This window comes from Adiantum capillus-veneris, chromosome 10 (assembly GCF_014529385.1).
Source record: "Adiantum capillus-veneris isolate H3 chromosome 10, ASM1452938v2, whole genome shotgun sequence".
Lineage (NCBI taxonomy): Eukaryota > Viridiplantae > Streptophyta > Polypodiopsida > Polypodiales > Pteridaceae > Adiantum > Adiantum capillus-veneris.
The window spans coordinates 5,654,608-5,666,755 of record NC_140940.1 but is presented as its reverse complement, the minus strand read 5'-3'; positions in this window follow the sequence as shown (position 1 = coordinate 5,666,755).

The window sequence follows — 12,148 nt, the reverse complement described above, 5'->3', positions numbered from 1 at the left end:
CAAGGTCTTTGTGCGCAGGGTGGGGCCATAGCAGACAACAGAGAGTGGGAGTGCTCTATCTTTTCTTTCTATGTGTATGTGAAGGGATGCTCTCTCTCTCTATCTTTCTGTGTGTATGTGATGAGGCGTGACACATCTGCAGGCATTCCAGAGAGCTAGGGTGAGGGAGGTTGAGAGCAGTGCAGGGAGAGCCATCGCAAAATCTCTGTGCTCTGTCCCTCGTATTGTGCATGCCCACGAGATGAGAGTTGTGAGAATGAGATTTCAAAGGTGGAAGAGAGGTTATTTGTTTGACTATTCAACCAAGCTGGACAGTAGCAAAATAGAGGTCTGCAAGTTTTCATGGTAAAAGCAGCTCCACAGCCAAGGCGCTCCATCGAGGCTCTCTCTCTCTCTCTTGCTTTCTGTGCAGATCACGCTCATTGGGTGTGACTGCCGAGTTGAACAGCTGAAGAGAGTTGGGAGTGTGAATTATTGAATGCAGAGAGTTGGGACTGCAACGGCCAGGAGGAGGGGGAGGTGTTGCAGGGTACATACTCGTCTATTCTGATGAGCATTTACCCCTAGTGTGGGAGAAAGGTACTCTTACCAGCTAGGATCGGACACCTTATGGACACCTGTCAACTCCGCCTAGTCTGCAAGAGGCAGTTCACTCTCCTTTTCTCCCATAGTTTTCTTGAACAAAGGTGCACCCTGCAGTCATGCCCTAGTTCCTGCTTTTTTGATGTGGGTTGTGGCATTCTTGCATGCTCAAAGGCGTGGGGAGGGCCTGGTTTGGTTGGACCTCCCCTTTCTTCTGTCGTGTTTTGCTATGATGGTAGAGATGGACGACGTGCCTTGCTACGTTTCAAAAGAACATGACTGCAAGTCGGTGTTTATCTGGTTTTTGTACAAAGGGTCTTAATATGAGCTGGTTGCCTTGGTCGAGTGTCTTGGGTGTATGTAGTTTTTCCATGGTTTTCATTTCTTCCTGCAAAGGTTGTAACATTTAATGCACTAGTAACTTGTGTGTAGCGGAAATTGATATTGAGAACAAGTTCCTAATGAGCATAGAGAGAGTACTTAACTGAGAAAGCAACATAGCACTTTACACCTAGCTAATTTGGTGTTGACAATACTTGAAACAAGAGAGAAATAGATTGACAACATTTGAGGACCGGATTCACATGGAGCCCCCCTCATCTCTTGATATCTCTCTCCTGCAAAAGCAAGTCAATGAATGGCACCTCTTTGTTTCTCTCCCTTCGTTGTCCACGTGCCACCTCACCTGCGAGTAGCTCATCTTGAACAACAACATGTCATCAAGCTAGTCAACTTGTAAAGGATCACAACCTCGTTTCTTTGCAACCCGGCACACGCACTCTCTCTGTGTCTTCTCAATCACCCTTTGCATGTCGCCTTGATGCACGTGGATGTCTCTCTCTCTCTCTCTCTCTCTCTCTCTCTCTCTCTCTCTCTCTCAACTCCTAACACGGCACTCCTTTCTCTCCCTCTCTCTTCCCCCTCCACATGGCATCTCACCCCTTTTCATTTTTTTTAAAAATTAGCACTAACACCTTTGTATGACAAGCCTTGCGATTTTATCACTTGTTTTTTATTTGTAATGCATGAGGATGACTTTATTACCTTCAAGCTATGCAGACCCAATGAACATTCCCTCCTTTGTGACAAGCCATAGTTGGTAATTACTCATGATTCAAGTGCATCTCCTCAACTTGTTTGTCTACCAATCTCACCAAATTTGTATCTTGGTAAGAGGAGCCCCATCAAAGTTTTAATAATTGGATTTATTTTTTAACATCCTACTATGTTTCAAGGAAGTTAGAATAAAGCTTGAGGCTTAAAACATGATTTTATCTTTTTAAGCTAAAGAGACAAAATACTCTATAATTCCTAAATCAGAGATGCAAATGTAAAGGGAATGGCCATGCCAAGCTCTAGATGAGCTATATATTTTTGAAACATTCAAAAACTATTAAGAATATAACTATGTGAATCAAAGCTAATTTGAGTTGAAGTAGAACAGGAGACGCTTCCATCAGAAAGTGTCCTCATTAAACCTATCCCCAAACAAATTTGTTGCTCCCAACTGTCAGTGTCTTATAAAATTATTGTCACAACCGTTGTCCTTAGGCTCTCTCCCCTCCTGGAAAAAGCTATTACTCCCCATCAACATCGATTTATCAAGGGAAGATCAATCTATGATAACATTTTGGCAACAATGGTCAGCATAGAGTATGCAACATTTTCTAAGCAAGAGTGTATCATGCTATAGTTGGATTTAGATAAAGCTTATGAAAAACTCACATAGTCGTTCATTGAAGATGTCATGAAATTGTTGGGCTTTGGGTCGTGGATGTGTCGTTTTGTCTGCATCCTAGGTGCTGGTATAGCCAATTTGAGCTTATGTTCAATGAAAGAATTGTGGGTGCATTCAAGGTCAAAAGATCAGTCAAGTACATGTGTTTGCTAGCCCCTCTGTTGCTCGCCATCGGATCTCATCCTCTAGTTACCATGCTCGAAGACAAATGCTATAAGAGGGGGGATTCAAGGGTTGTCCCTGCCTAGCAACGACCAACTGCTCGCAAATCTCTTTGTGGATGACTCCCTTCTCTTCCTCAAGGCTTGCCCTCAAGTGATTAGGAAGGATTTGGAGATTGTGTAAACATATGCCTTAGCCTCAAGGTCAAAGTGTAGGATTGAAGAATCAAGATTGATTTCACTCTCAAAAAAGACTCGTTCCATGCATCGATGTGGGCCTGGGAGATAATGTCAAAAGGGAAGGTATTTTGGCACCTGGGAGCCCCACTTGGGGTGGACATAACCCATAAGAAAATATTCTTATGGGTCTTGGAGAAGGTAAGGAACAAGATGCAAAGGTGGGAATATGTGCTTCTCCCCTTCCCGAGTAGAGTGAAAGTGATCAATTCGTTTATGCTCCCTTACATAGCTTTCAACAGCCCGCTGCAAATGCAAATGGAAAGAATTCTTGAAACTGGTGAATATATATTTTTATGGAAAAACAACACAAAAGACTTTATGCCCTAGCAGTGGTCTAGATGGGAGCCTATTTTCAAGACCAATAGAGCAAGGTGGTATCGCGATCCTTAACCCGAGTACTTATGCGGAGGCCTAGTGTGCTAAATTTGTGGTAACAATCACAAAGCAAGACCAAGTTTGGGCCACTATGACAAAGGACATGACGGAAAACACTAAATTGTGCTCTCAAGGTGGCCAATGGAAAGGGCTTGAGATGCATGACAAACTTCCTGCCCCTCGACGGTTTGGCATGAGGCTTGGGGGACACAACATGTAAGCTAGTTTGGAAATGCAATAGAGCAATAGAAGCCTTGGAATGGGGAGAGATAACAATGGATTTTCAAAACTCTATAACTCATTGGTCTCCATGGTTATCTAAGATAGGAAGAATCCTATTGAACCCATCAAAGGACTATGTCAACTAGGTCAGTTTTGGGAAAACATAGCAGAAGGTGGAAAGGAATAGACCAATTGGCTACCCAGTTTCACCTTAGTGGGACTAAACGATGCTGGTCAATAGAGCTATAGAATGGCTAGATAGGTTCTATCTTCCTACTTGTGAGTTTGATTTTGAGTGGAAAGCATGACGATGGCCCAAGAACATACATTTTCTTAAACCGCAAACCAAGGACACACCTTAATGCTTTTGATGGATTGGTTTTCCCCCTGAACAAGGATATGGGTGTCAACAGTAGCAAAGAATATATGGTGTCCACAATGGCCATATGGGATGAAGGTTTTTTTATGGAAGGTACTATGGAGAGCCTTGCCGACTGGTGTAAAGGTTCTAGCCAGAGGTATTGGTGCATTCGTTTCAAATTAAAGGTTAAAAAGAAATAAAGGCTTGAAATGTTCCAACATTGTTGTTCGTTTGTGCTAGTTGTCGTAAAATCCAAAAGCTTGACATTCTATTGAGGCATAAAATCCCTACTAAAGCCCCTTTGGTTCAATTTTTTGAGTTTTGTGTCCGATTCATAGTTGTGGTTGTTGAAGCATCATACTTTAAATCCGATGCATATCCATGGATTTAAATTTGGATTTACTTTGAACTTGTCATGGGTACCTTGTAAGTCCCTTTGGTTGGTTCATGTTGGCACCCATTCGATTACCATGCATATAAACTTAAAAATCCCCCAAGTCCGTATGTTGATAGCATATCACAAACTTTAGAATCAAGTAGTCCATATAACTAATTCTTTCTTCAGATAATGATATCTCAATAATGAAAACATGTCAAACTTTTGTGCTTGGATCCTTCTAAATTGTCACATGCCATGCATGATAAAAATCTCAATGGCCAAAGTGTGAGAGCTATATGAAAATTAGACTACTATAAACTCAAAATTCCAAAGAGAACACAGAAATTGCAATGTATCTTATACCTGAGGTGATAAGAACCTTTTTGTCTGTTTATCTATCATTGAGCCTCGCTCGGTCATCAAAAGATCACCTGGGAGTCTAATTGAACCTTGCTCAATTGTAAAGCAAAATTGAAATTGCAAAAAATAAGCATATTATGTTTTCAACATTTGTACATACCACATCATTGATTTCGCTCGATAACCATCACCACAATAAAAGGAGCTTCTTAAAGAGTCCTACTACTTGACGATTCTCCCCAAGAACATCATTTTTTCCCCATTTTGAGTGGCATGCATAAGAACTTAAATAAATGCCTAGTATGCTAGTAGGGTGGCACACATTTTTCTTTAACAGGATTCTAGGTAGGTACTGTTATGTTAAGAAAAGGAAAAGTAAAGTGACAAATGCATGCCAGATGTATGGGTTTGGAGATAGTTCTCTCTCTCTCTCTCTCTCTCTCTCTCTCACACACACACACACACACACACACACACACACACACACACACACACACACACATGAAACCACGCAGGCAAAGAGCATCACCAAAAATGAGCACAAGCCCATGTGAGAGGGGCAGCACAATTGGGCTGTAAAAGTCTGTGTGTGAGTGGTTGATATCCATTCACGATGTCTGTTTTTTTTTTTTTTTTTTTGAGAAAAGCCTTCTTGCTCAATTAAGATTTAGCTCCTTTGTCTTTGTACCACAATGCAACGGGTCAAGAGATTAGCACCCATTTTTAGATATTGATAGGAGAGAGTGGACTGTGTAAATTCGTATGCATATCTTGGTGTTGTATTCAGTGGACCTACTTCCTCTATGAGAGGTGTTGCAAAGGTGAGATTGATGGGGGAATGCACAACATTAGGCATGAGAAGGTCAATCTCTCTCCCTCTCTCTGTGTGCGTGCACATAGGGTTTCCTCTCGCTCGCCAAGTACATGGCGTGAGCCCCCTTCTTCCATAAGAGTTGTTGTCACAATTTCCTTTGCCACACACATTTGTACCTTTTGTGCAATGCATGTCTGTCTATACATTTGTATCTTTCGTGCATATGCATGTCTATCTACACTAAGGACTCATGCAACCATTTTTTTGGTTTTATTAGTGAGTCTTTTGGATGCACCATCCCTCATGTCATGGTGGTGATTTCCTTGATGCACCATCAATTTGCTCATGCTTTCGTCCCTTTGTATGACATAACATACGAAGAAATCACAAATACACAAACAAATGGGTGGTTGTCCACAACAATGACAAGTAAGCTTGCCTCGAAGTCCATCACAAAACTCGCCCATACAAGGTAATTTAGCATACTACCATTGAAATGCGTCGCGTTTGACTTCCCAAAATTAACTGATTTGGGACAAGTTTCATTGAGACACTGTAGGGCACCTACACAATGGCTTTTGCGACACACTCCAAGAAATGCGGATGTTCGAGGTTTTTAGTTTGGTCCAGTGGTGTGGATTATACTTATGTTCCATAGTATCCATTGGATAAACATTTCCTAAGGTTGGTGGAAACTCAAACATCGTGTTACCATTGTATAACTTTGGAATTTCCAACACTTATTTGGTTTCCACCATCTTTGAAAGAAGCTTCGTCAATGTGTTGGGCTTCGCCATTGAGCTAAAAAAAGACAAACTACTATTTGTTCTCCTTACCTCGGCAGAGTTTTGCAATGCTTGCTCCCCATAAAGTTCTTTCTTGGTTGGGCTAGTAAGGTCTATGTAGGGAACATCCACCAAAGGAGAATCCATGCCACTTAAATTTGAGGCTATGTCATCTTCAACCACCACCACAAACTTTGTAGAGAGAGATTTGTCACATACAACTCCTCTCCTAAGTGATTGCTTGTTTTCTCTAGTGGCACTGTCAACTCTTCACTCCCAACCATAACAATGACATGTAAAGCACTAAATGTTTGAGGTGCAACATGCTCCTGCAGATATTAACCCCAAAAATAATCTTCCCATTGATAAAGGAAAAAGCTCTTTTGAAAGAAGGGACGACTATAATGCACGACATGATAGTAAAGCTGAAACATTAGCAGTATATTTGAAAAATGAGAGTGAAAGTGTCTATTGTGTTTAGAAGAGTTAAGGGAATTTTATATTAATCCTAATAGTTATTAGTAGTACTTAATAAATTTTTGAAATCCAAATTGAATTTTCTTTAAAAATTTGTATTTCATTACCTGAGAGGGTTCTTTTGGATGCGTAATGTCATTGTTCACCAACATTACAAAAAAGAAATTGGCATGACTAACGCAAAAGAAATTGTCCATTCCATGTTACAAGAAATATCTTGCACGTTAAAAACCAAGAAGAAACCATTACAAACTTAGATATTTTGGTATTACAAAATAAACAAACCAAAGATAGTATGCTACAAGTAGCTGAAGCTCATTCCCAAAGCGTGTATCCTAAGCTCATTTGGTTTAGCACCCTAACAGTTGACAAGTTTCACGTCCATGGTGGCCAAGACCACAAACCTTGGCCAAAAGTATAAAGGGGTATATTTCCATCATCGAGTTCAAAATTTTGCTCCTCATCGAATTGGTGAGGTATCCACCCTCAAAAAGCTTCTCGGTCTTGTACTTGATTGCATTCACTGCAATCAAAAGGTTGCTTACTTGGCGACATTGATCGTCATCAAGTTGGACTCGAGTTCTCCTAAGTATGTAAGCCCATTATCAACGTAATTGATGATGCGGGCCATTTTCTCCTTGATCTTTTGTGATGTCCTTGCATTGTGTGTAGCCTCCTCATTCTCCAAGGTGGTTTTTGTAGAATTGAATGCATTCTTGATTTGCAAAACGTCGGAGCGTGATGATCATGATGTCATTGTGTGTGTGTGTGTGTGTGTGTGTGTGTGTGTGTGTGTGTGTGTGAGAGAGAGAGAGAGAGAGAGAGAGAGAGAGAGAGAGATTTGTGGGAGGTTAGTGTTGAGAAAGGAGAGAGAGACAAAGAAAGAGAAAAAGAGAAAGAGTATTGAGAGGGTGATGTAGTGTATAAGTAGTGTAGTGGTTGCAAATCTTCTATGTATATCTTTTTTTCAAGATTTGATTTTTTATTAAACTATTATTATTTATTAAAATTATGTTAAAATCATATTTAATAAAATCTCTCTCTCTCTCTCTCTCTCTCTCTCTCTCTTCTCACACACGTTGTCGTGTTGTAGCATGTACATACTGGGAACGAGTTTAGATGCATGATAATATTTTTTATAATGTACATATGCATTTATAAGTATACGTATAAGCTTTCTACCGCATCCTAGTATTAATCTTAAGGGCAACATATTTCTACTTTCTTGCTAGTGGGAAAAAAGCGTTGGTGCTTTGATTCTACCATCTCATTATATCTCATACTCTAGATAGATCCTATAGCTAATGTAATTCTTAATATAAATACCTTTTATATGTTTTTCATATTTCTACTAGTAGGATTTTATTTTTATATACCTTAAAGAAGAGGAATCTACGCTATGAGAAGTGGACAATGCTTGAAGGGCCATCTCTATAATTCAAAGAAAACTTAAACAGGAAGAGGACACACACTTGTCCTCACCTTTGAATTATGGGGATATGGAATGATTATAGTTGTCAAGGTGGAAGTGCTAGAAGACATTGAAAATAATATTCAATGGACAAGTGGATGATGACTCAAGAAAATGGGGCCTAATAAGCCATGTGGAGCTGTGGACTACATTAAAAAGAAAGAGCTATAGGACATAGGGAAAGACACATAAGTCCTCTCCACAAGAGTCCACAGAAGATTTCGAATTTGACTCTCTATCCTACTTTTTGAGGTGACCATTTCTCTCTCCTCTATATTTAGTGCCAAAAAATGTCCCTATGACGAATAAGTATGAACCAAAGGACTTAAATGGGGTCACTCATGGCTCTAAAACACTCACACACACTCAAAATCAGCACTACCAACTTTTTTTAACTTTGTTAACACCATCACTAACTTTTTATACCCTTGTACATTATCACTTAGCAATTATCACCTACTTGGATCCTAGCTAAGGTAACCACCTACATGGCTAGGGGCATCTTTTAGGCATAGTCATCACTTGGACATCATGCAAAAAATCAAGGTGGTAGGCAGAAGGCTTCACCATCATTGCACCATCATCAGCTTTGAAAAGGTTAATTGCAATTAGCACTTAATCTCACCCTAATCAAGATTCACCTTCACCTATAAGAAGAGACCTCTTCTTTCTTGAAATTCATTCAAGAGGGAGTGAGAGGATTCATACCAAATTAGCCTTTAGCCTTACACTTGCCTTTGAGGAAGGCTAGCTAAACTTGAAAGTATCCCTGTAAACATCAACTCTAGTCAATCAAGGCCGAAGTCTTCTATCTCTTGTCATCTTCATCAAATTGGAAAATACTCTCGAAGGGGTTGTTAAGTTAGGTGTTTTTTCCTTTGTTATTTTGTTGATTTTTTGTTTTTCATCTCCAATCCCAACCTATACCTCCATGTCTTTTACTACTTCTAGCTCTACTTATATCTCCATCTCTCTTGTGTCCAATTGTTTTCTTGAAGGCATTCAAGTAACAACGCTCTATCAACAACCTTCTTGTGAAGAAATACTAGTGCACAAGGTACATCTCTCCCCGCTATAGGTACATTTGTCTCCGAAGTATCTTTATTTCCTACGGACAAGAATAAGGGCTTGGGAAGGAAACTTCTTTTCTCTTCACTTCTCTCATATCTACATTTTGCACATACTAGAGTTGTCCTAGATGAATAATCCGCATGATGTAAATTTCTATCTCTTCCACTGTATGATCTATTACAATTAATGTATAGATTAGCCGTAAAATACACTTTCAACAACGTATAGTGTTTCTCTTTGGCCCAGAAAGACTCAATGAAATACTTCTTTCACTACAACACTAAATGAAGATATCGACGCGTATATATCGACGGCCATGCTTTTCCACGCGTATATCGACGACATTAGCGGGCATCGCTATACGCGTCGCTATACACGTCGCAGTGTGCGTCGATATATGCGTGGAAAGGCTTTTATTTGCCACACGTATATCGACACGTATAGCGACGCAAAAATAATTGGGGGAAAAAAGTGAAACCCGCACGCAGGGGCCATTTTCACCTGCTCGGGTCTTGGCCGAAACCTGCTGCGCAGGTATTATGTCCATCTCCACCCTCCCCAACCCCTCTCTCTCTCTCTCTCTACCTCTACATCATGTGTGTGTGTGTGTGTAGGAGAGAGAGAGAGAGAGAGAGAGAAAGAGAGAGAGAGAGATAGAGAGAGAGAGAGAGAGAGAGAGAGATAGTTCTATTATTGTTCTGGGAGGTCAAATATGACCTATGGGACCAAATGAACATGTCACGTGGTGTGAGTGGAGTTCATAAGTGACTCTCGATGCTCAAAAATGGCAGAAATGAGCGTCGCAATAGAGATTCCACATCGTGGTTGGGAGAGGAAGGTATGTAGGGAGAGATCATGGCTGAATATATGGGGAAAAGAGGACCTAATGTGGTCAAAAGCTGAGCACTCAAGTAGTGTGTGGTACTCACTCTCTCGCACTTGACGAGGGCATAAGGTGCAAAGTCGATGACACTCCTCGCCAATGCCCCAACTTCCTGTCTCGCAGCGTAGAGAATGGGAGCTAAGATGAATGGAGGCAATGGTGCGGATCGCACTCAACGGGATGGGCTCAAGGATGTAGGAATGGGTTCGGCTACCTCGTTCCGAGAAGGAGAGAGATTTGTAGTTTGGGGCAACGTGTGTGGTGTAATGGCTGAAGCGAGAACCTCCGGATTTCTCCCAAGCCGTGATACATTGGCGTTGTAAGAAGGCCTCATTAACTTGGGAGTCGATCGATGCATCCTTGACCAAGTGACATGCATCCCATCTTTCAAACCATTTCTTGATATCAAGCATCCACCCCGAACTTAGTATTTTGCTCTTGCATGTCTTTTGAACCATTTGACTTGCTTCATATACGATTCTAGGAAGTCGATGCAAAGGGCTACGTTGTGTCTTACGCATGTACTCCACAACCCTTTGCATGCCCAAGACCTCAATGGGAAGCAATCCGGACTCAAGAAGTAAGAGCATGTAGGGTGTTTGTGTCTTGACTTGGAGAAAGTTGGTGAGAAAACGCTTTTGAACATTCTCAAACTCTTTCCAAGTAGACTTCCCGATGCTTCCACCCCACACCTCCACTCCATAAAGAAGCACCGGTGTCACCAATGTGTCAAAGAGGTACTTTTTGAGAGCCCAACACTTGATCTCTCTTGCATTGTACATGTTCTCAAATGCATAATAGGCCCTCTTTCCGGCTTCCAAGCGACGCATTGCACAATCCTTCCATTTATAATTGGATGGAACCTCAAGGCCAAGGTACTTGAAGTGATCTACCACTTCAAGTTTCTCATTGTTATATACAATGCATGGATTTTCATCATTGAGGGTCTTTACAAGCATAACCTTGGTTTTGGATCCATTCACGATCAGCCCGCTATGTAGGCAAAAGCATTCCAAGACACTCATAAGCTTTTGTGCATCTTCTAAGGTATGTGCCAAGAGCACTACATCATCGGCATAAAGCAAAAGCATGATCACCGCATTTCCAATCTTAACCTCTTCTATGCCTTCTTGCTGCATAAAGTCAAGAACCATGCATTCCAATTCATCAATGAGTAGCCCAAAGAGGGTTGGGGAAAGTGGGCATCCTTGTTTGACACCAATAGTGCTTGCAAAAAATTCTGAAATTCCATCTCCCATACGTAATCGACATATCCCTTTTTGGTAGATGTGAAAGACTGCATGCATAAATTCTCTCGGCACTTGAAGGCTTTGCATACGTCTCCAAAGATTTCCTCGCGGTACCATGTCAAAAGCTTTCTTGAAATCCACAAAGCAACAATACAACTTTTTTCCTTTCAATCGAGACGCTTCCATAAGAACTCGAAGAGTGACAAGGTGATCAATAGTGCTATGATGCTTTCGAAAACCTGCTTGGCCAAGTGCACGTTTGCCATTCTTTTCAGCTCATTCACTTATCTTCATCTCCATGATACATCCAAATAACTTTGCCATTAAAGAACCAACCATTATAGTGCGATAGTTGTTCACATTGTTTACATCTCCTCCTTTGTGCAAAGGTTTGATCCAATTTGCACTCCAATCATGAGGCATGCCATACTGAAGTGCAAGGTTAAACATATCGCATATCCAATATCGTGTTTTCTTGCTTGTCCATTTAATCATTTCAACCTTGACACCTTGAAGGTCACCTGCCTTGCGAGTAGCAAGTTTCTCAAGCGCGTGGCATACATCTTCAATGGTAAAGAAGGGAGACATAAACGGAATGGATCTACAACACTCCATCTTATCAACATTGGGTTGCTCATAGAGGTTCTTACAATGCATATACATATCCTCAAGAGTCAAGTCACCAAAGCTCTCAACGCGCTTGCCTTTTAGATTTTGCCAAAACTTGCCACATGCATGTGCTTTCTCTTGTGCTAAAAGAAGTTGTTTTTCGACTTCCCACCTTCTCCTCTTCTTTTGAACAAGTGCTTTGTATGTGTGTGAACATTCCAAGTAAACTTCCTTGTCTTTGATTACATCCAATCTTAGCAAGTGTTTTCGGGCTTGACTACATTCCATGTCAAACCATTTCTTCTTGGTGCTACCCTTCTTAGACCTTTTGCAAGACACGTGTTTCACCGAAAAGCATTCCTTCGCACAA